The sequence below is a fragment of the Notolepis coatsorum genome (assembly GCF_963971535.1).
Source record: "Notolepis coatsorum genome assembly, chromosome: 13".
NCBI lineage: Eukaryota > Metazoa > Chordata > Actinopteri > Aulopiformes > Paralepididae > Notolepis > Notolepis coatsorum.
The window spans coordinates 4,298,197-4,323,893 of record NC_140177.1 but is presented as its reverse complement, the minus strand read 5'-3'; the positions used below and the strand labels follow the sequence as shown (position 1 = coordinate 4,323,893).

Genomic DNA, 25,697 nt, shown 5'->3' with positions numbered 1-25,697 from the left:
AGAGAGAGCGCGAGGGAGCGAGAGAGCCAGAGAGAGAGAGAGAGAGAGAGCGAGAGAGAGAGAGAGAGACCATTCTGATGCAGTAGTTATATTGACTTTGAACTATATAGAGATCTGCTCTCTATGGCAGAGATCTGCTCTCTATGGCAGAGATCTGCTCTCTATGGTTAGAGATCTACTCTCTATGGCAGAGATCTGCTCTCTATGGTTAGAGATCTACTCTCTATGGCAGAGATCTGCTCTCTATGGTTAGAGATCTGCTCTCTATGGCAGAGATCTGCTCTCTATGGTTAGAGATCTGCTCTCTATGGCAGAGATCTGCTCTCTATGGTTAGAGATCTACTCTCTATGGTAGAGATCTGCTCTCTATGGTAGAGATCTGCTCTCTATGGTAGAGATCTGCTCTCTATGGTTAGAGATCTACTCTCTATGGCAGAGATCTGCTCTCTATGGCAGAGATCTGCTGTCTATGGTTAGAGATCTGCTCTCTATGGCAGAGATCTGCTCTCTATGGTTAGAGATCTACTCTCTATGGCAGAGATCTGCTCTCTATGGCAGAGATCTGCTGTCTATGGTTAGAGATCTGCTCTCTATGGTTAGAGATCTGCTCTCTATGGTTAGAGATCTACTCTCTATGGCAGAGATCTGCTCTCTATGGTTAGAGATCTGCTCTCTATGGTTAGAGATCTACTCTCTATGGCAGAGATCTGCTCTCTATGGTAGAGATCTGCTCTCTATGGCAGAGATCTGCTCTCTATGGTCAGAGATCTGCTCTATTAGTGGTGGGGGGTACTTTACTCGCGATACTTTGCGTGGCGATACTGTATCGATACAAGGACGGCAAGTATTGATATTTTATTATGCAATCAATATTGTTTTTGTATAAGGAAGTTGCATTGTTCATTTCAATACCTGTAATAGTACAGTAGTCCACACACACACACACACACACACACACGTGTGCATTCAGTTAAGTTGGAATATGACTGTAATACAAACAGTTCAGTTTGTCAGGTTCATGCAACACAGATCACAGTGTTGACGTCTGTCTGCTTGAGAAAATACCATTTGCTGCACTCAAGATGATTGAAGTGAGATGAAGAGACTGAAAACTTTATTTCATTCGATCAAACGTGTTGACAAAGTTTTACTTTGCAGTTGAAAAAAGGTAATAAATCGCAATATATCGCAATATTATAATATCGCAATACTCAGCATATCGCAATATATTTTGTATCGCAATACTATCGCGTCGTGACTTTAGTATCGTGATAGTATCGTATCATCTGAGAGATGCTGTACAGACCTTCACCAGAGATCAGAGAGATGCTGTACAGACCTTCACCAGAGATCAGAGAGATGCTGTACAGACCTTCACCAGGCAGAGATCTGAGAGATGCTGTACAGACCTTCACCAGAGATCAGAGAGATGCTGTACAGACCTTCACCAGAGATCTGAGAGATGCTGTACAGACCTTCACCAGAGATCAGAGAGATGCTGTACAGACCTTCACCAGAGATCAGAGAGATGCTGTACAGACCTTCACCAGAGATCAGAGAGATGCTGTACAGACCTTCACCAGAGATCAGAGATGCTGTACAGACCTTCACCAGAGATCAGAGAGATGCTGTACAGACCTTCACCAGAGATCTGAGAGATGCTGTACAGACCTTCACCAGAGATCAGAGAGATGCTGTACAGACCTTCACCAGATATCAGAGAGATGCTGTACAGACCTTCACCAGAGATCAGAGAGATGCTGTACAGACCTTCACCAGAGATCTGAGAGATGCTGTACAGACCTTCACCAGAGATCAGAGAGATGCTGTACAGACCTTCACCAGAGATCAGAGAGATGCTGTACAGACCTTCACCAGAGATCAGAGAGATGCTGTACAGACCTTCACCAGAGATCAGAGAGATGCTGTACACTACAGACCTTCACCAGAGATCAGAGAGGTGCTGTACAGACCTTCACCAGAGATCAGAGAGATGCTGTACAGACCTTCACCAGAGATCTGAGATGCTGTACAGACCTTCACCAGAGATCTCTGAGATGCTGTACAGACCTTCACCAGGCAGAGATCTGAGAGATGCTGTACAGACCTTCACCAGAGATCTGAGAGATGCTGTACAGACCTTCACCAGAGATCAGAGATGCTGTACAGACCTTCACCAGAGATCTGAGATGCTGTACAGACCTTCACCAGAGATCTGAGATGCTGTACAGACCTTCACCAGAGATCTGAGAGATGCTGTACAGACCTTCACCAGAGATCTGAGAGATGCTGTACAGACCTTCACCAGAGATCAGAGAGATGCTGTACAGACCTTCACCAGAGATCAGAGAGATGCTGTACAGACCTTCACCAGAGATCAGAGAGATGCTGTACAGACCTTCACCAGAGATCAGAGAGATACTGTACACTACAGCCCTTCACCAGAGATCTGACAAGGTGGCTTTGTTCTCCGCTCTCCGACTTGTTATTATGATCGTAATGAGTTTACAAACTTCAAAGCTGCGTTCATCACCTAAATTTGGCGATTAAGAGTTTCATATTCTGAATATCCATGATGAAAATAACGAGTGGAGGGGAGCTCCAGTAGCTCACCGCGTACCTCGAGCGCTATTTCGGCGCCGGGGACAACCGTGCTCGTCACGGATCTGGGGTTTAGCGAGTTCGAATCCCGGACTGCAGCCGTGCCTTTCCCAGAGTGTCTTCCCCCCCATCTGTACCCCTTCAGCCTGTTTCTGTCGGTCATTCTTGACCAGAGTAAATGCGATAAACGCAAAAAAGAGCCAGCGGAATGACCAAAGTTAAAAAAAAATAAAAAATAACGAGTGGAGAGCGAGAGAGAAGGACGGAGAGAGAGGACAGGGAGAAAGAGAGAAGGACAGGGAGAAAGAGAGAGAAGGACAGAGAGAGAGGACGGAGAGAGAGAGAAGGATGGAGAGAGAGGACGGAGAGAGAGAAGGACAGAAAGAGAGAGAAGGATGGAGAGAGAGAGAACAAAGACAGAGAGAGGACGGAGAAAGAGAGAAGGATGGAAAAAGAGAGAGAGAAGGACGAAGAGAGAGAGAGGAGAGCGAGAACAGAGAAAGAGAGAACAGAGAAAGAGAGAGAAGGACGGAGAGAGAGAGAGAACAGATAAAGAGAGAGAAGGACGGAGAGAGAGAGAGAACAGAGAAAGAGAGAGAAGGACAGAGAGAGAGAGAGAACAGAGAAAGAGAGAGAAGGACAGAGAGAGAGAGAGAGAGTGGAGAGAAGGACGGAGAAAGAGAGAGAAGGACGGAGAAAGAGAGAAAGAGAAGGACAGAGAGAGAGAGAAAGAGAGAGGACAGAGACAGACAGTCACCAGACAGTGGGTGTGGCACAGGGAAAAAAAGTGCTGGACAGGGAAAGAATATCGGCTCGTTTTGCAGAAGAGAAACTACAACCTTGTGCTTTTCTCCAGTGTCTTCCTCTCTGACCAGAACCTGTCTCACTTCTCCAGTGTCTTCCTCTCTGACCAGAACCTGTCTCACTTCTCCAGTGTCTTCCTCTCTGACCAGAACCTGTCTCACTTCTCCAGTCTCTTCCTCTCTGACCAGAACCTGTCTCACTTCTCCAGTGTCTTCCCCTCTGACCAGAACCTGTCTCACCTCTCCAGTGTCTTCCTCTCTGACCAGAACCTGTCTCACTTCTCCAGTGTCTTCCTCTCTGACCAGAACCTGTCTCACTTCTCCAGTCTCTTCCTCTCTGACCAGAACCTGTCTCACTTCTCCAGTGTCTTCCCCTCTGACCAGAACCTGTCTCACCTCTCCAGTGTCTTCCTCTCTGACCAGAACCTGTCTCACTTCTCCAGTGTTGTAGTCTGGGAGGCCAGACAGATGAGACTCCTCTGGAATTCCTCCCGGACGGCGAGAGATCTTGTCATCACCGGTCAGTCATCATGACCAGATGCATCGTGGGACGAGAGAGAAATGGTAAATGTCCATCGTTGCGAAAAAAAAGCAGCAGAATTGCTTCACGTCAGTATTTTACTTAGTATTTAACTTAGCATTTAACTCCTAGGGGGGGGGGGGGGGGGGGGGCGTGTAACCTTGACGTGTAACCTTTCCAACCATGTAGGCAGAAGCGCAGGCCGGTTGAGGTTGTTTGTCGTTGCGGTGCAGTCGGCTGTATTGTCTGTGTGGTATAATATGTCCTCATGTAAATGTCCCCTTTACCTGTGCCCCCCCCCTCTCTGTGGAATAAGACACTCCCCTCCCCTGCGTCCCCATTACCTGTACCCCCCCCCCCCCATCTGACCTATCAAATGGGACCACACCCCCCCCTGTTACCTATATAGATCTCCTCCCGAGATCTATCCAGGTCTTCTTACCTGGGTAAATTCAGCTGATCACCTGGGGGGAAGCCCTCAGCCATTCTCTCTATGTATTCTATCTGTTTGGTTAATAAACCCTTGTTATTATCCAAGCCTCGGTTGACTGAGCACATTCTTCATCAGGATATCTACAAATATCCCACAATTGGCGTCTACGAACTTGTGACAGACCTTTTTGCGTCCTCCCGGCGTGCTGTATCATTTCAGCTATACAGAGAAAAGTGAGTATAATAGACTGGTCGACCAAAAATGTATGGAAAGGAATTAAAACCTTCCCGCTTTTCTCTGTGCCAGGTGAATATTACAGAATGTTGTCAAATATTGAGATCATGGCTGAGTAAGAATAATGTGCATTAATATATCTGATCTGTATTGAGAATCGTTACCAGGGCGCGCGTGCACCTGGGTCCTTATCAGGCGGTTCTGAGAGGATGGGTTATATGTGCTATTCCCAAAAGTTTAGGCACAAAGGTTGAAGTGCTATTCCAGGTCGAGTCGGAGCCGACCAAAAGCTAAGGCACACAGTACAGGTTGTTGGATTGCTACCCCTAGTCTAGCTGATGCAGACTAAAAATATAGGCAACAAAAGAAGATACGTGAGCTTATTATGATGTGATATCCTTGGAAAACGCTACTCTGTTAAAAACGTTCTGTGATTCCTTTGCAAAGAGGCGGGAAGTTAGGACCGAGAAGCTGATGGAATCATAATTAGAAATTACCAGAGTAGCGTCATAATATTCATTGTTTCAACCTCAAACTAAGCCCACAATCTCTTCCATTCCTGAAAACGATGTATTTTGGATTAAATTAACCAATTGATCAATACAGATAGCGGGAAGATGATCACGCGATGTCCTAGTAGTACATGATTACGCGATGTCCCGGGAGTACGTGAATGTACATTAAACGGGACATCAGTCGCGGAAAGTACATTAAACAGGACATTAGTCGCGAGTAAAAGAGACCGAGAGTAATGATTAAACGGTATATATAATCTAATATATCGCTGGTAAATTTCGAAGTCAGGTTCGGTCGTTATGACTTTAATAACGATGTATAGTTATGTCAAGGGATAAATGCCTTGTCGCAGCAGATGCTGGTCGACTAAACGTACAGCGATCCAATACAGTCAGATATTCACACACGTTAACTTATATGTATTAATGTTTGTTTGTCTGTTTAAAGTCTCGTTTGTATTTGCACAATATGCCGACTGATATCGCGCCGAGCATTGAGAGACTAGTACCGTTATATAGAGAATAACATTGAAGTGCAGTTCACGCGACAAACTAGGATAGTAATTTCCGGAATCAACAGAACCGGCCCACGGGAACGACCATTTGGGGAAGTATAGTTTTATCGTTTCAGTTTGTTTACGTTTTCACATATGCACAGGCGCGTTCATTCGGTAACAAAACGCTGGTTTAGGAATTCCAGGCTATTGAGAGCTTGTGGGAAAAATACTGTATGAATTGCAAAGCGTTATTTCCGAGGCGAATGAGAACGCACGAACGTCGCATGGAGCGATGACGTCACGCTATGCGCGCCGTGAAGTTATGATTTTATATTAAACTATCCATAGGCGAACGTAAAGTTTAATGTGCCCAAGGCCGAGGTGCGTGAAATCCACTTGTAGTATATGTTTTATTTGTATATGTATGTGCGCGCTGCTATTGGAAAATGTTGAGTTGCGGTGGCGAGATGCGGGTTGCATTATCCCAGACCACCGGAGAAACGAGCCGAACATTGCATTGACGACACGTAACGTGCTACAGCCTCTGGAACCACTATTCGATTATAATATACGACGTCAACACAACAGCCTTCCCCGGTGAGTATGAAAATCATAAATATAGATGCTTTGATTGATTGATTGAAAACTTTATTAACAGATTGCAGAATGGGTACAATACAGTACAGCTCAATACACACAAATTGTTAAGGGGATGCAGACCAGAGAAAGACTTTCGTCTTGTTTACATCAGGGTCCCCCATTTTCAATTCATCAGGACATATTATGACATACATGACATACAGATAGTCAGTACTGCTACATCTATACATTTATGACATACCAGATTTGCTAATTCAGTACTGTTTGTGATACAAAAGGAGTCAAGAAAAGGGAGTAACTGTACATACACAACTATCATCTCAGTTACAGTAAATTACAACTATCTCAGATCACTTGAGTGTTTATGTTGCTTTAATTTACACATTATAAGTCACATAAAGCTAATTACAATGTCTGTTTCAGAATTATAATACATCTGTGGGCGTACCGATCATACTGACCGATGACGGGGAGCTAAACAAACACTCCCGGTTTCCGGTATATGGCAGTACAGGAATTGTAGTCCACATAAACAGCGTTAGATTAGACTTTATACGCTTTTAATGTTGAAAACTTGGGCACAAACAACATAGATTATGTTTAAAGGTAAGATGTTTAGGTTATATTCACTTGAGTTAATGTGTTTATCTAAAGAACCAATGAAAGATAACTAGCCCTTTCCATTGTAAGACATTTTAAACATGATTCAAAATGTGTGGTTCCACATTCATATGATGCTTGTGTACATATGCGATATGATTGATAAATTATAACACTATCATTACATCCTAGGATGGGATGGATAAAAAATAGTTGATGTTTTGTTAAGCTCACAGACAATCAACAAAGAACCCACTCAAATGGTCTTAGGAGTGGACAATTAACATGTGTTTTTATTTTCAGTGAGGCTCTGAGGCGAGATGCAGAGACCTACACCCAAATTGTATCACAAAAGACAGAAATTCCAACAATTTGCATGTCAACACAAGGTTCAACCGAAGATGATGTGGAGCTGAAAGACAATGCAAATGCCTAGAGAGGACTCTGACCACACCTTTAGGGACTCAACTTAGTATCTCCACTATACTTAGTATAGTAGGAAGTATCGCTTTAGATGCAGATTTTCTCTTTGTTACCACAGAGACTCACCTGACAATGGATAACAACAGGGAACCACAAAATGCATTGAATGAAATGTTTTAAAACAAACATGCCCCCTTCATTTAATTAACATGAATTAGACACAGGTGATGAATTTGCAGTTATGAAAGGCTACCATATTTCCCATACTAACAGAATAACTAACCAGTTGTTTTCATCTCTCTCTTTTCAAGAAGGCACACAAATTAGAGATATGATGTCTGAATAACACCAAACAAAGTAGAAGTGCCTGAGATGAAAGATCAATGATGAAAACAATTTAACATACTATCCCCTCCTTCTATTCTCTGCTTAACCACTAACTCCTTGCAATTTCAAGTACTTTCCATGACTGCAAATTATCAACCACCAAAATTGAAACACAATTATCTAAATGTACAAGGTATACACATACATTGATCATTTAGCTGACACTTTTATCCAAAGTGACTCACAGGTTCTGTGCGACAGGACATCAGGCAGGGCACAACTCTATCAGCTGAATAACAATGTTCATCAGAGTGTTGAGTGCTACAGTGTAGGTTAGTTTTATTAGGACGAGTGCATGACAGTAAGGTTAGTTAGGGTTAGATGACAAAACGAATGATTGTTTTTCATGCAAAATTAACTGGCTGTCTAGGTTTTATGTTTTTTTCCTATGCTATGATGAGCCACACTGAGATGTGAAGAACAACCGAGAAGTCATGGCGAGGTAAGTATCTTGAAGAAGCACACCATCGTACGCGGCCTGAGGTAAGGTCAACTTCAATTTGAAATCACAGATTATAAAGATAAAAAGAAATGTTTCTGATTCCATGCAAATATCGGATCCAAACGATATCAAATGCATGATGGTATTATACAATGAATTAAATTAACCCCAAAAATGAATTTCCACTTTAGCAGAAAGGCGTTGAATAATTTATGTGAAGAGGTTTTCTAAGGCAAATTTTATCATCCTCAGATCATAAATTGGTGAGAGGACAGGACGAGTGAGACAACGCGTGACCTGAACCACGAACGACGGTGCGACCAGGCAAGGAGGAACACAACCCAGCGACCTGAGCGACCCACGACAGCATACTACCACCAGGAACGCCGCCAAGGAGCTGCGGACACAACCAGAACGACGACAGAAACCGTGGGAGAACCGCCATCCAACCCAGCCCACAGACATCCCCAAGAAAGTGGAGCAGGGGACCACGAAGGAGACTGACCAAGGAGACACTGACGAAGAGGAGATCAACCTTTGACGGCCTCCACCCCGGCACTGCAGACCACGGCAGACCAAACCCATCACCTGCAGATGGGAACCAAAGCCTCGACCATCAAGGTGGATTCCCATGACAAGATTGTCATCCGTGTGAGAGAGAGCGTCCTACAGACAGGCCACTACACCAGCAAACCCTCGCCCCTCTGGCACCGCGATGACGGGGAGCGGGGGACCAACCACCACACAGCACGTTCAAGACCACCCTACCGCCATGTCTCTGGGCCTGATGGGGGCCAAGCGTGAGCACAGTGGCGGATGTGTGGTGGTGATGGAGAACAACGCAGGCTCCAGGAAAAGAGTCTGCAAGACCACTATAGTTGACTGCTACAGGTGACCCTTGACAGGGAATGAACGGCGACCAGTGAATATTCCCGACTGCATCGTCAAGAAGAGACACATCAGAGACCTGTGGACCAAGAGACTTCTGAACGCCACATTGTCCACATTATTATGTATTTATTTAAATTTTACTGTGTTACTGTATTACATCACATTTGAATTACTTAGGTTACAAAATTGTATTGTCAGACAAGAAAGAATCAGTTGTTTTATTCTCTCATAGAAGAGGACATGTAACGTTGTTTTGCACCTGTATGGTGAACCATTGATAGTATATGCACTAGAATTACATACAGAAGCGATGCATAAGACGTTTTATCTCCTCATTTATAGAGAAGAAATGGAGAAAATTGCCTGATTCTAAGTAAAGACCAACAAAACTGAGGCAATCACAGATGAAAGTGACACCCAAACTCAGGTTAAATACAACTGGATCCTAAGTAATTTCGCCAAATCATTATAAATTGTGCATATATATAATTTTGTTTGGCCCTGCCACACGACCGACAGAGAACACCTTGTCAACAACGACGCAACATCATTCAGATTAATACCTTCACAAGCAGGAAACTTTTCACACAATTGTATGTATCTGCAAAACGATGAACTAGGGATGTGATGAAAAGAAATCAATGAGAAAGCATTAACAATGGTTAGTAATAATGAGCTAAAATGTATTGCTGAAGGAAGAAGTAGTCACATGATCACATTACATCACATTTGAATTACTTAGGTTACAAAATTGCCTGATTCTAAGTAAAGATCAATCTTTCAATCACAGATGAAAGTGACACTCAAACTCAGGTTAAATACAACTGGATCCTAAGTAATTTCATCAAGCATCATTATAAATTGTGCATATATATAATTTTGAACAGTTTCCCATAATCAACCATGTTAGTTTTATTAACCACTAGGTTAACGGTTGTTTAAATGTTTTTGTACACATTAGCCATTAAGTTAATGCTTATGTGTAAATCCTATTCCTAATAATTATGCACACGATTTTGTGTTTTCACCCTGTGCACTCTGACCACACAGAGACAGTGCATGTATTTAATTGGTTTATTACGATGCCTGTACGCACAACCATCACATTAGCTCCCCTGAGTCACGACATGAACGACTGAAGGCATGCCAAGATATTTGCACAGCTATAGCTTCTAATGATTATGTTAATTGTTGTTTGATATCAGAGTTGAGGACCACTCATTGATATAGGTATTTTGAGCGATTAATAAAAGAAAAGGGTGATATCTATTCCCACATCTCTGATATCAAAATAACACAGACCGCAGTCCAGTCGATCATGTCATGAATCATGTATATAAATAATACTAGTTTAAACTATTAGGCCAACCAACAGAACACATTGGCCAACATTTTCATTATTTTAATTATTTTCTATTTTATTCATTATCTGATAACCGATGGATTACATCGGTCCCCACTTTTACCTGTTCCAAACAATCCTGGTATATTATACATTAATCTCACCCACATTATAAGAAAGAAAAGTGAGTATTGTGGTATAATATGTCCTCATGTAAATGTCCCCTTTACCTGTGCCCCCCCCCTCTCTGTGGAATAAGACACTCCCCTCCCCTGCGTCCCCATTACCTGTACCCCCCCCCCCCATCTGACCTATCAAATGGGACCCCCCCCCCCTGTTACCTATATAGATCTCCTCCCGAGATCTATCCAGGTCTTCTTACCTGGGTAAATTCAGCTGATCACCTGGGGGGAAGCCCTCAGCCATTCTCTCTATGTATTCTATCTGTTTGGTTAATAAACCCTTGTTATTATCCAAGCCTCGGTTGACTGAGCACATTCTTCATCAGGATATCTACAAATATCCCACAGTCTGACGCTGGTGCCGTTTTCCCATCAACATTGCAGTGAGAGAAGTGACTCAGTGGTGCAGAAGAGAGGCCTGGGTGACACGCGGCGACAGCTAGCGAGCGCTAGGGCCGTCCCCAAGAATGCCATGAGAGTCTGCGACTGTGATGAAGACTGCAATTAGGCTAATTATAATGCAATTTGAATATTAATGATAACATTTACATATTATTTACCACATCAAAGCCTGCTTTGATGTGGTATAATAATATGCTTACAATTAATAATGTGCTTACATCAATTAACTCAGCTCATTGGATTTTGTATTTGCCGTTATTGATAGTACTAGTTGGTTTGTCAATAATATAATGTGTTTTTTTCTTTTGCCTCTTACTCATATTTCCCTCACGGAGCCTTGTCTGATGCAGTGGGACTCGGCACAACTCTGCAACGCTTCAATACTGCCCCCTGGTGGATGATCGGCGAGTTGCCAAACCGGAAATGGCCGGTTGGATATCGGTGCGTCTCCTAAATCCGTCCGGCCACTCGCATATCGTCACGGGACTCTAGCCACACACCGTGGATATGGATCGCTGCCATAACTCAATAATCGACATGATTTGGGCGTGTATTAGTATTATACAAACCGGAAATGGATCTACTCGATTCCCATCAAATAACTGGGATCTTTTTGCTCCAGTCTCATCGCCCAACGGTAAGAGGAGGCTGACGTCATTTTCAGCGTGAGTGTTTATTATTATCCATACAAACTGCTCTGATCTATATATCACCCATACTCCATAAAGCATTTAACGACGATCACGGAATTATAAACGACCCCCCCCCCCCCGTTCACCCGTGCATGATCAGTCATAACGTTTAGGACCATGTACAGTTGACATTTTTAATATAGCGTGGATCGGTATCAAACGGCATTTGATAATCTATATATGCATTTATGCCTATATCTCACGTTCTAGGAATTACTGCAGAAAACGATAAAAACATACCAGGTTAAACATTTATATTCTAGATGGTATTTTCGTATGAATGTGTGAATGAAAAAGTAAAACTTTCCTACATCCTGAACGATAGATAATCGATGTTGAATGGGCCATAGTAATGTCAATTTAGCAATACAATTTAAAAAGTTATAGCCCTGCAAAGAAGGTGACCATCTCCATAGACTTACAGTGCTGGCAGAGAATGGTATAAGATGATCAAACTCCGTGGCAGTTAATGTGTTAATCAGTTCATTTCCGTTTTATACCATATCATTTTTCGGCCTATTTATGAATCGTTTTCAAATAAACGCTAGATTATCGATAGTATATTATGTGTACTTATGCACGCTATATAGAAACGGGCTGAAAAATCGATTATCTTATTTCCTGATCAGCACACACACACTCGCACATATGGGACACGCTGATATATAGGTGAAAAGAGCTCCGATTATCCCAAGACTGGTAAAATAGATTCCTTACCTCAGATCAGATGTTCTCCAAAAAGATTATTCCAATTCCTGATCGCCATTCCAAATATCAACCCAAATTCTGGGGTTTTGGCACGGTTCTTCAGTGCAACACACACAAAACTGAGCCCAAGCTTCCTACTAGGCTTATTCGCTAACTAGAGCTTGGCAGACGCCATTTGGTGGGATAGAATGATTAATTAATAGAGAAATTAATTACACCGACTTGTTCTCCCAACATGAAAAGGAGTTTCACACACTCTCAGTCTGACTCTGGTTAATTACTTAGGCTACTTATGTTTCTAAGCGACAGCCGCCCGCCGACTTGGTCTCCGAGACCTCCTACTCACGACACAGCCTCTAGAATGGGATACATTAGCCTTCAAAGGGACATTAATTTTGAATGAAAATCGGCAAGAGCCTCTTATTCTATTTCTGTGCAAATTATCTGTGACAGCTGATGAGCGCACGCACACACACACACACACACACACCCAGACGCACACAGACGCACCCAGACGCACACACACCCAGAAGACGCACACGCACAAGAAGCAATGTGGTCGCACTGTTGATGTGGGGGGGGGGGCGACAGTGGCTCGGGAGGTAGAGCAGTCATCTGGTAATCCTTGAGCAAGACACTTAACTAGGGCTGGGCGATATGACGATATTATATAAATATCGGGTACAGTTCATTAACGATACACTTTTTTAACGTATCGTGGATATCGTGATGTTTTGCCCAAGAGGATTGTGTCGCGTCAATCTGGTCCACCCCGTTCAAACTTTTGAACAACGCCGCTCCCACACACACACTACTGCATCAAAGTTAGTTAGTACTTATGATTAACAAAGGCATTCGTTTTGTGGCATCAACATTATATAGTTACACGTTATATAGTTACACATCAGCGTATTTACCCAAACATAGCAACGTCCGATGACGACATAGATAGCAAGCGTTACTGTTCATATCTCAGTCCGTGCCGAGTTGTGCGTGCCCATTCTGCGGTCTGTTAATAAAGTTTTCAATCAGACAGATGTATGGAAAGGCTTTTATTATAACATTTGTTGCAGTAAAATCATTATGCCTCGTTGTCATGCTGCGGTGCGCTAGTAATCACTCGTCGGCTGCGGTGAGCTGTTGTTGTCGTTGAGCTGAGCTCTCGTTAAAATCAAGGAGGGCATTCAGGAAGTAAAAAAAGAATAGCGCTGCTTGCCGATTGGTGCTAAGAACAGCAGGGCGGGTACAAGCGGTGTGACGTAATTGGCAGACTCGACTGTCAATCAAAATTATTCTGTTTCCGGCTGAATGATTGAATGAATGAACGTTATTAACGATTGCAGAATGGGTACAATACAGTACAGCTCAATACAACAACAGTGGACTGACTGGAGGATGAAGACCAGAAAAAGACTTTCGGCTTTTTTACATAAGGGTCCTCCATTTTCAATTCATCAAAACATTTAGAGACATACAAATATACAGTAGTTTCATAAAAATGCTAAAATCCTATTGATTGATTTAAAACTTTATTAACATATTGCAGAATGGGTACAGTACAGCTCAATACATACAATTGTTAAGGGGATGCAGACCAGCGAAAGACTTTCGTCTTGTTTACATCAGGGTCCCCCATTTTCAATTCATCATATTTCATATCTAAATCATATAATATCTCATTGCTAAATATATGCAATATATAATCTAATAATCCAATAATCTAAATCTAATATATAATATAAAAATGCTAAATGCATGGGTATTTTATTTTGTCTTTAATGTTAGCTTGCAAACTCAAATACTGTCTTGGTAAGCCTCATAATGAATTGTTTGGGGAAAAAAAGAAAAACATCGTGATGCGTATCGTGTATCGCCGAAAGGTCAGAAAATATCGTGATATCATATTTAGGCCATATCGCCCAGCCCTACACTTAACCCCTAATTGCTCCCGATGAGCAGGTCGCCAGTCACCTCCGCCGTCGGTGTGTGAATGTGCGAGTGAATGGGTGAGGAACAAATTGTAAAGCGCTTTGGATAAAAGAGTTATATGAACGCACAATTTACCATTTGATTTAGGCTACTGTGCCTTTTCTACTGAAGACAGACTCCATGTGGCTGCACTGTTGATTCAGACTAATGTACCTTTTCTACTGAAGACAGAATCCATGTGGCTGCACTGTTGATTCAGACTAATGTACCTTTTCTACTGAAGACAGACTCCATGTGGCTGCACTGTTGATTCAGACTAATGTACCTTTTCTACTGAAGACAGAATCCATGTGGCTGCACTGTTGATTCAGACTAATGTACCTTTTCCACTGAAGACAGAATCCATGTGGCTGCACTGTTGATTCAGACTAATGTACCTTTTCTACTGAAGACTGAATCCATGTGGCTGCACTGTTGATTCAGACTAATGTACCTTTTCCACTGAAGACAGACTCCATGTGGCTGCACTGTTGATTCAGACTAATGTACCTTTTCCACTGAAGACAGAATCCATGTGGCTGCACTGTTGATTCAGACTAATGTACCTTTTCCGCAATAAGGCGACTCTCTCCTGTGCCATCCATCACTTTGAGGGCTCGTTTTTCATGCGTCAGAGTACTCGACTACTAAATTCAGGAGACGAAGGACAAATATAAGGAGGATATAATATATGAAGCTGAAGCTGCATGAATAGACTAGAGTTCAATGGAAAGGATGAAGTGGAGGACAGATAACAGCATGTATGGAGGGAGAAGATGGAGATAAATGGATGTATGGAGACCCAGGGGGTCCACAAGTGTGGAGGAGTGTGAGACAGTGATGAATTAGATTAAATAACGTTCGCTATCCGTCTTACACCGGTCCGTGTGGCATCCTGCCCGGGTGAGAGAGTGGGCAGAGAAGAACTGCCTTTATTAAGAGAGTGCATGCACACACTGTAGTCTATTAACATAGTAGTACCCGACCCGGTAAGAGGACAAATGAACTCGGAGAGAAGAACAAAGTCACACATCATGTGCTGCACAGAATCTCAAACGGCTCATGGTGCTATGGCCTGGCTGGGAGACACCATCTACCTGAGCAGCGGCCGTGCAGAATCAGAACCGCTCGCTTTTCATCTCAGTGATCGTGTTAAACAGGTTAGAGCTGCTACACAGTAGTGTTGTCAAAAATATCGATTTTTCTATACATATCGATTCTGAATATTTTAAAACAGTTTCAATACTCATTTCCCGCAATATCGATATTTAAGGAAGTTGCATTGTTTATTTCAATACCTGTAATCAGGGGGCGAAATTTAAGCCCGCCACCCGCCAGGGGCGCTCAGTTTTTACCTTTGGCGCTTGCCACTGAGAGGTCTGCCCGCCGTGTGGTGTGTAGACGTGTAGTTCATAACGATACTCTTATTTTGAAAATCTGTGCGGGTCTCATTTCCGCCCCAAGCGCAGCTAGAGTCATAATATCGATGGCTCCGGCAGTTAGCAACATTAGGTTGGTATGATACTCTTATTTTGAAAAAAAACGTGGCAACGAGTCATATCCGCCCAGCCCTGCAGCGGGATACTATTGGCTTCTGCTCGTATCAACACAGAGGCAGTCTGCTCTAGTCTAGATCGGACCTCCATGAGCTACCGTTACTGTTTAAACAATGACCCAGTCAACTATTCACTTTTAGTTTAATACATGACGAGGCATTGTCTAACGGTATCTAGCTGGCTAGCTACTGATAGCTGCTGATATCAACAAATGCTCCAGCAATAGTCGACTCGAGTGCATAATACCTCCGTTCCCTCGTTAGCTAGCTCACGTTAGCTCTATATGTCCCAGTAAACTAAATTGTCTTAACGTTATCTAGCGGGCTAGCAGTAGCTACAGATAGCTCCTGATATCAATGTCTTATAACATTGATTCAATGCGTATTCTAGCTGAGGGCTTACTGATGACCAATAGGGTCCAGCTGCAGCGCCGGAGAATCCTTGCATGCTGAATGTAGAGTATTAGTATAGGGTCTAGCTGCATCGCCGGAGAATCCTTGCTGGAGCTGGAGGCTACTCAAGTATACACACAGACAGTGGAGCTGTTTGCAGATAGCGAGCATTTTGACTTATTGCGTGGTGGCGATGTCTCGCAGATAATACAACTACAAGTATGATTATATAATATATATTTTATTTAAAAAAAAGAATTTATATAAAATATATATATATATTTTAATCAAAAAAAATGTGGCAGGTAAGAAATATGCTTGGCGGGTAGATTCTTCCCATCTACCCGCCACTGGCCGGTGAGTCAAAAAGTTAATTTCGCTCCCTGCCTGTAATAGTACAGTAGTCCAAACACATACACACACACATGTGCATTCAGTTAAGTTGGAATATGACTAATACAAACAGTTCAGTTTGTCAGGTACATGCACAACACAGATTAGTGTTTACTTAATTTCTAAGATTATATCATTTAGTTATTTTTAAATGTGTGATCTAAAGATGAACAAAGGGTTTTAAAAGTGTTATATTTATCTTCTCTTATAGTACCAGAGTGAAGCTGAGGAGAATCAACCAGCAACAAAAGCAAAATTTATAAAAAAAATATATATCTTTTTTTTCTTCTTTTTTTTTTACATTTTAAGATTGAACCTTTTTCCCTGTGGTATCAAAAATGGTATCGAATATAGATACTTTTCAAGGTATCGTATCGAAGTTCGAAATTCCAGTATCGTGACAACACTACTACACAGTGACCATGTTAACAGGTTAGAGCAGCTACACAGTGACCATGTTAACAGGTTAGAGCAGCTATACAGTGACCATGTTAACAGGTTAGAGCAGCTACACAGTGACCATGTTAACAGGTTAGAGCAGCTACACAGTGACCTGACCATGTTAACAGGTTAGAGCAGCTACACAGTGGCCATGTTAACAGGTTAGAGCAGCTACACAGTGACCATGTTAACAGGTTAGAGCAGCTACACAGTGACCATGTTAACAGGTTAGAGCAGCTACACAGTGACCATGTTAACATTCTGATTGACAAGCTAAAAGCAATTGGTTTTGATAGTCTATCAGTGAGCTGGATGCAATCCTACCTGGAGGGGAGAGAGCAGATGGTGGAGGTAAACGGTACCCTATCCCCCCCCCCCCTCACAGTAAACTGTGGTGTTCCACAAGGAAGCATACTAGGTCCGCTACTGTTCCTAATTTATGCAAATGACATGTCGTCAGCTTGTGACTGCAACTTGTTCCTGTTTGCGGACGACTCAGCCCTGCTGGTCTCTGACAAGAACAAGTTACAGGTTGAAAAAACCCTCAGCTCAGAACTAGGCAAAATCTGCATATGGCTCGCTGATAACAAACTATCATTACACATGGGCAAAACAGAGTCCATTCTCTTCGGTTCAAATAACAAACTCAGCAAGACCGACGGCTTCTCAGTTACAGTGGGTGACAATATTGTCACAAGGAAAGAAGATATTACCTACCTGGGTTCCATCCTAGAGGCAAATCTTTCCTGTGACAAAATGGCATCCAATGTAATAAAAAAAGTCAACCAACGAACTCGATTCTTGTACCGGATCTCCTCACTGGTAAACAAGAATACCCTGAAGACTCTAGCAGGAGCACTCATTCAAGGGTACTACGACTATGCTTGCACCTCATGGTACCAAAACAAAATTACAAACATCTCAAAACAAACTGGTCAGACTACTGCTTGACCTTACTCCTAGAACCCACCTCACCCCTGCCCACTTTGACAACCTAGGATGGCTTAGAGTAGACGACAGAGTACAGCAACTTGTAATGGGCCTGGTCTACAAGATACACTACACGACCAAGGTACCCATGTACATGACAAAATACTTCCCAAAGGTCAGTGAATACCACGATCACAACACCAGAGGGAGCTCCACAAATCATGTTAAACCCAGATTCGGCTCAAACAAGGGACTAAACACGTTTAGCAATTATGCCACATCAATGTGGAACGCCCTACCCAAAGCTGTAAAGGAATGTGAATCACTACCCACTTTCAAAAACACTCTCAAAAAACACCTAAGGGAGACTGCAACCCGAAACTGGCCCCTGTAAATGTCCGAACACAACCCCCTCCAAGTACAGTAAATTACCAAGTATGGTCTTGTCAATAATCCAATGTACAGTGTTGTTTGTACAGTTGTACAGTGTCCCCCACCCACCCCTCCTACCCAACCCCCCCCCCCACTCCTAACCAACCCCCCCCCCCCACCCACCCAACCACCTCCAATGTACAGTCCCCCCCCACCCCCACCTACCCAATCCAATGTACAGTTTCCACGCCTAATGTATATACTCTTTTCTTTCTGGACTCTTTTTGTATCACAAACAGTACTGTAATTGCAAATCTGGTATGTCATAAATGTATAGATGGAGCAGTACTGTCTATCTGTATGTCATGTATGTCATATATGTTACGATGAATTGAAAATGGGGGACCCTGATGTAAACAAGACGAAAGTCTTTCTCTGGTCTGCATCCCCTTAACAATTGTATGTATTGAGCTGTACTGTACTGTACCCATTCTGCAATCTGTTAATAAAGTTTTCATTCATTCATTCATTCATTCATTCATTCATTCATTCAACAGGTTAGAACAGCTACACAGTGACCATGTTAACAGGTTAGAGCAGCTACACAGTGACCATGTTAACAGGTTAGAGCAGCTACACAGTGACCATGTTAACAGGTTAGAGCAGCTACACAGTGACCATGTTAACAGGTTAGAGCAGCTACACAGTGACCATGTTAACAGGTTAGAGCAGCTACACAGTGACCATGTTAACAGGTTAGAACAGCTACACAGTGACCATGTTAACAGGTTAGAGCAGCTACACAGTGACCATGTTAACAGGTTAGAGCAGCTACACAGTGACCATGTTAACAGGTTAGAGCAGCTACACAGTGACCATGTTAACAGGTTAGAGCAGCTACACAGTGACCATGTTAACAGGTTAGAGCAGCTACACAGTGACCATGTTAACAGGTTAGAGCAGCTACACAGTGACCATGTTAACAGGTTAGAGCAGCTACACAGTGACCATGTTAACAGGTTAGAGCAGCTACACAGTGACCATGTTAACAGGTTAGAGCAGCTACACAGTGACCATGTTAACAGGTTAGAGCAGCTACACAGTGACCATGTTAACAGGTTAGAGCAGCTACACAGTGACAATGTTAACAGGTTAGAGCAGCTACACAGTGACCATGTTAACAGGTTAGAGCAGCTACACAGTGACCATGTTAACAGGTTAGAGCAGCTACACAGTGACCATGTTAACAGGTTAGAACAGCTACACAGTGACCATGTTAACAGGTTAGAGCAGCTACACAGTGACCATGTTAACAGGTTAGAACAGCTACACAGTGACCATGTTAACAGGTTAGAGCAGCTACACAGTGACCATGTTAACAGGTTAGAACAGCTACACAGTGACCATGTTAACAGGTTAGAGCAGCTACACAGCTCGCCTGAGAAGAGTCATCTAGAGTTTCGACGTGGAGCCTATTTTTTCTGCGTGACGCACACGGTTCTGAGCAGAAATAGACAGAGAAATTATCTGTTGATTGATATCATACCAGCAACATCTCTCTCTCTCTCTCTCTCTCTCTCTCTCTCTCTCTGAACAAGGGGAAAAACTGCTTTCAACTCTTCACTTTTTAGACCGCTCATGAAGAATGGATGACATGAAACATTCACATTATCCTCAGTCATTATACCTCAACAACTGTTCTCATCGGGCATCACGGTGGAGAGAGTCACCCTGTGAGGACCCTGTGGTCCTCATCAGGCATCACGGTGGAGAGAGTCACCCTGTGAGGACCCTGTGGTCCTCGACGGGCAGCTGGACTTCTCCGCTCAACAACCGGAACCTGCGGATTCTTCCTGAGCAACGTGAGAAGGATCCACCCCTGGCTTCCTGACAAGAGAAGAACCCCAACTCCGACCTGCGATCAACGGTCATGTCACTCATGGACTACTACTGCAGTGCTCCGCTAGCTGGTTCTAGGGATGGGCGTGAGTAACTCGTAGCTATGAGAAAAGTCTATCTTAAATCAGATTTTATTCAAACAGAAAAACAATTACGATTTCTTGATTCAGAACACTTTTATCATGGATGAACAAAACATTCAATGTGAATGGTTGATTTGAATTTCACAGACTTTTTAAGCACCTTGTAAAAAAAAATGGGCCGTTTAAGGAATTCCAGGCCTTGACTTTTTTTCTCATCAAGCACTTTAAGCACTTCAAGGACCTTGTGCAAACCCTGCATACAGCCCGCTTGATATCCAACCTACCCACTTCTCAGAGAGCTACACTGGCTTCCCATGGCCATCCCTAATGCTTACCAACTGTCTCGCCTGTTTTATTGCAACACTACTATCACCGACATCTAAGAAGGGAGGTCCCCCCTTAAACGGCCCTTCTAAGGTTTCTCTCCTCCACATTGCCTGTGGTGCATTTTTTCCTATTGCTAGGTTTTTAGTGAGTTTTTCCTTACCTTCGCGTGGGGTTTCAAGTTTCTTTAATAGTTGTCATACAGAAGTACAGAATACTTTTATACAAAATGCTTCTTACTGTTACGCTCCAGAGACTGTGCTAGACAAGATAAGTATCAAATAACATAGTATAGCATGTAAATTAGAAGTAGAAAATGAGGTCACAGTGTTCAGTATAGACATATGTACAATGTTCGATGCAGAATAGACGTAACTGAGTTACCATATAATATACAATATACTATGCAGTGTACTAATGTACAATACTATATAGTGCAAAGCAGAAATGGGATGAGGTACAATTTAGGTACAATTTACAGTAAGGTGTACGAGTTGTAGTGCAAATCCTTTATCAATAAATATAAAGTGTGGGGAGTGGGTGCTACAGTGTGTTTGTTTAAAGTGAGTGTGTGCTATAAAGTGTGGGGAGTGGGTGCTACAGTGTGTTTGTTTAAAGTGAGTGTGTGCGTGTGGATGTGTGTGCCATGTGCGTTTGATGGTTGTTGTGTGGTGTTCATTGTATGTCTGGGAGTGTTGCATTCATTTATTTTAAATTCTTTGGACTTCATGGTGTTTTTGTTTTGTTCTTGATTTATTGTGATGTTTCCTCTTGACTTGTTTAAAGAAGACGTGTACGGCCCATGGGGACATTAACGTGTTGTCGGGCCTTACAAACAAATTAATTTGATTTGATTTATAGTTTGCCCCCCCGGTCTCACTTTATGTCCCGCTGGCCAAAAGGTCGCCCAGTGTAGCAGCAGCAGCCCGACCGTAGCCTGACCGGGTTCTGAGTAGACTGGATTGAGAGAGAGTGAGAGAGAGTGAGAGAGAGTGAGAGAACATGAGGTGGATTGAGAGAGTGAGAGAACATGAGGTGGATTGAGAGAGTGAGAGAACATGTGGTGGATTGAGAGAGAGAGTGAGAGAACATGTGAGGTGGATTGAGAGAGAGAGTGAGAGAACATGTGAGGTGGATTGAGAGAGAGAGTGAGAGAACATGTGGTGGATTGAGAGAGAGAGTGAGAGAACATGTGAGGTGGATTGAGAGAGAGAGTGAGAGAACATGTGAGGTGGATTGAAAGAGAGAGTGAGAGAACATGTGAGGTGGATTGAGAGAGAGAGTGAGAGAACATGTGGTGGATTGAGAGAGAGAGTGAGAGAACATGTGAGGTGGATTGAGAGAGAGTGAGAGAACATGTGAGGTGGATTGAGAGAGAGAGTGAGAGAACATGTGGTGGATTGAGAGAGAGAGTGAGAGAACATGTGAGGTGGATTGAGAGAGTGAGAGAACATGTGAGGTGGATTGAGAGAGAGTGAGAGAACATGTGAGGTGGATTGAAAGAGAGAGTGAGAGAACATGTGAGGTGGATTGAGAGAGAGAGTGAGAGAACATGTGGTGGATTGAGAGAGAGAGTGAGAGAACATGTGAGGTGGATTGAGAGAGAGTGAGAGAACATGTGAGGTGGATTGAAAGAGAGAGTGAGGTCGCTTTCACACAGGGGCTGTTTGGTCCGGACTTTCGGACCAGAATTCGATAGTCCGGTTTTTCGGGTCTGTGTGAATGCGCGTCGAACTCGGTTCGCGGACCAAACAGTCGAACTCTGGTCCGCCTGAAAACGTCGGTCTCGGTTCGGCTTCATCGAACCAAACGCGAACCAAATATAGGAAGTGATTATTATTACCACTGCTCGCAGCACTCACTGCAAAACAAGCACACTGCATCTAATCTCTCTATCTATCTATCTATCTATCTATCTGTGCATCTTGGGAAGAAGGAAGAAAAAACGCGGCTTATTATTATTACTGAGGCGCGCAGCTTATTATATTATTAATAAAACAGCTACTTGTGGGCACTCATAAAAACACTGTGGTCTACAAGTTGTTTAGCGAGAGGATGGTGGTAATGTGCTTCAATAGACCAATGGATCAATGCCATGTCAAAACTCGGCTCCGCTGATCTGGAGGGCTCCGCAGTCCACACAGACACACACACACACACGCGCGCGCGCACACACGGGCTAGCAGCCACACACACATTTCCACTGTCCAATAGACAAGCGCCCTTTTCGACCGTGTGACATTGTTTAGAAGGTCTCGGTCCGCCTCACAGATTTCTATGTGAAAGCAGGCGAACCAAATGAAGAATGCAACAATGTTGCAACTTCACCCCCAGAACCGCACAGAGTCCACCAAAACTATATGTGAAAGCGACCTGAGAGAACACGTGAGGTGGATTGAAAGAGAGAGAGAGTGAGAGAACATGAGGTGGATTGAGAGAGAGTGAGAGAACATGAGGTGGATTGAGAGAGAGAGTGAGAGAACATGAGGTGGATTGAGAGAGAGAGTGAGAGAACATGAGGTGGATTGAGAGAGAGAGTGAGAGAACATGAGGTGGATTGAGAGAGAGAGTGAGAGAACATGTGAGGTGGATTGAGAGAGAGAGTGAGAGAACATGTGAGGTGGATTGAAAGAGAGAGTGAGAGAACATGAGGTGGTTTGAGAGAGAGAGTGAGAGAACATGAGGTGGTTTGAGAGTGAGAGAACACGTGAGGTGGATTGAGAGAGAGAGTGAGAGAATATGAGGTGGATTGAGAGAGAGAACATGTGAGGTGGATTGAGAGAGAGTGAGAGAACATGAGGTGGTTTGAGAGAGAGAGTGAGAGAACATGAGGTGGTTTGAGAGTGAGAGAACACGTGAGGTGGATTGAGAGAGAGAGTGAGAGAACATGTGGTGGATTGAGAGAGAGAGTGAGAGAACATGTGAGGTGGATTGAGAGAGAGAGTGAGAGAACATGTGAGGTGGATTGAGAGAGAGAGAGAATATGAGGTGGATTGAGAGAGAGAACACGTGAGGTGGATTGAGAGAGAGAGAGTGAGAGAACATGTGAGGTGGATTGAAAGAGAGAGAGAGAGTGAGAGAACAGGTGGATTACACAACGTGTGTGTTTTTTGAGCGCCTTCCGGTTTCAACAAAACCCGTTCCTGTGAGAGCGAGCCAAGTCGACAACCGGTTTCCAGTCAAATCACAGCCTCCCCTCTCGCTCGCCCTTTCCCTCTCTCTCTCTCTCGCTCTTGCACACACACGGCATATAAATACACACACGGTGGTTTGGCAGACTAAATGAGCTTATCGCATTTTTCCCTCCTTGGAAGGATTCTAATGCCCTTCCAAAACAAACCTCTGCTAGTTTAAACTCCTAATCCTTCACGCGTGTGTGTGCGTGTGTGTGTGTGTGTGTGTGTGTGTGTGTGTGTGTGTGTGTGTGTGTGTAGAGCGGTACAACACAGCACTGGAGCCATGGACATACCCTACACACACACACACAAACACACAACCTTCATTGGCACTGTACAGAAGGTATCAGGCTACCACCCACCAGCAACTAATAAGCTTTATATTTCAGGCAGCGCTGCTGTTTTAACACTGAAGACTGAGAACTGAATCACCCCTAGGCTTCAAAAACAGACACGACTATACCGCTGAATAGAAACTCTTTGCCAAAGGGAGAAAAAAAAAGAAGACGCAGACTCATTCAACCTCAAGGCGGCACGACCCTGAACACAAGACTCCGGTCTACGAGGACTTGTCGTCGTACAGAAGCGACTGGGAGAAACAAGTCGCTCCAATAACACTTCCAGGAGACACACACACACACACTTCCTTCATTCCGACAACTTTGCTGTACTCACCGCTCGTCAAGAGGCAGGGTTGAAAGTTTAGTCCGAATGAGGAGGTTCGAGGGGAGTCGCGCGCACACACACACCACACACACACACACACACACACATGTACACACTCCTCCCCGACTAGTCACAATGACCTCACTTCCCATTACACACACACACACACAAACAAACACTAGTACTAAGGGGCAAGCTTAAACGTATCTGGCACATTCTCCGTCTCGAGTCAAGGAAGTGAACGGGCCAATGACAAGAAGAAGAAGGGAGGCTTGAAAAAGAAAGAATGAAGAGAACGAATAAGTGGGCGGGGACACAGCCGAGAGCTGGCCTAGCAGCTTTTTCCTGTGGTGCAGGGTGCAAGACACACACACACACACACACACACACACGGCTTTCTCTTTAATAGCGCTCACATTATCAAGCCCTGGAGGAAGCAGAAGGGGAGAGAGAGAGCGTCCTAAAGAAGAGATAGAGAACGAAAAGGAAGGAGAGCGAGTCGCGTCGGTATGGTACGGAACGCCAAAACGAACCGAAAGAATGTCCCGAATTCACCCACGCTTGTTTTGAGCCATGCGGACTACCCCCCTCCCGCCCCCCCACCCCCCGGGCTGGGCTAACCAACCGGAGGCTCGTCGCCGCTGCTGCTGCTGTGTCCGGCGCGGGAAGGGTTAACGGTGGAGACATCATCAGACTCCCTGACACTCTAATCACCAAGAGTACTGAAACGTGAAGGAATTATGTCCAGAGTCCAGACACACTGCATGGTACGTAGTAGATAGACAGTAGGGGAGGGGAGGGGAGGGGAGGGGAGGGGAGGGGAGGGGAGGGGAGGGGAGGGGAGAGGGGAGGGGGGGTCATTTCTACCTGCTACAGCGGCAAGTGAATCCAAAAATGTCAGTCCAGTCACTGAATTTCGACCAAAAAAGAGATTCCGAGTCAACTAATAGTCATAGGATTTTTTTTTTACTAAATCGATTAAATCTAGTGCTCACCAGAGATATATGCTATCATATTTTCAGGGAATAACTCATTCAAGCCTGGAAAAGAAAAAGCATAAGAAACTATATAAAAAAAAATAAAAAAATCCACTATCGTCACTAATTAATAAAGAAATTACCAAAAGAAGACCAACCGATTAATCGACTATATGAGGGGGGGGCAGCTGTAGAATTTCTACCACCAGCCGTAAAAAAAGGTTGTTTGAAGAAAAGAACTGCAAGGA

At 43.6% G+C, this 25,697-nt stretch overlaps 1 protein-coding gene across 2 annotated transcripts in view; it reads right to left on the bottom strand.

Moving 5' to 3' along the window:
- Nucleotides 1-25,697, bottom strand: part of hycc1 (hyccin PI4KA lipid kinase complex subunit 1) — a 114,227-nt gene that overhangs the window by 61,695 nt on the left and 26,835 nt on the right. Inside the window, exon 1 of one of the 2 annotated variants that reach the window (XM_084327550.1) lies at nucleotides 24,482-24,632. The exons of the other annotated variant lie outside the window; for it this stretch is intronic. The gene's annotated coding sequence lies outside the window, so the exon portion shown is untranslated. Of the gene's footprint in view, nucleotides 1-24,481; nucleotides 24,633-25,697 lie in introns of those variants that run through there. 2 annotated transcript variants of the gene reach the window in all.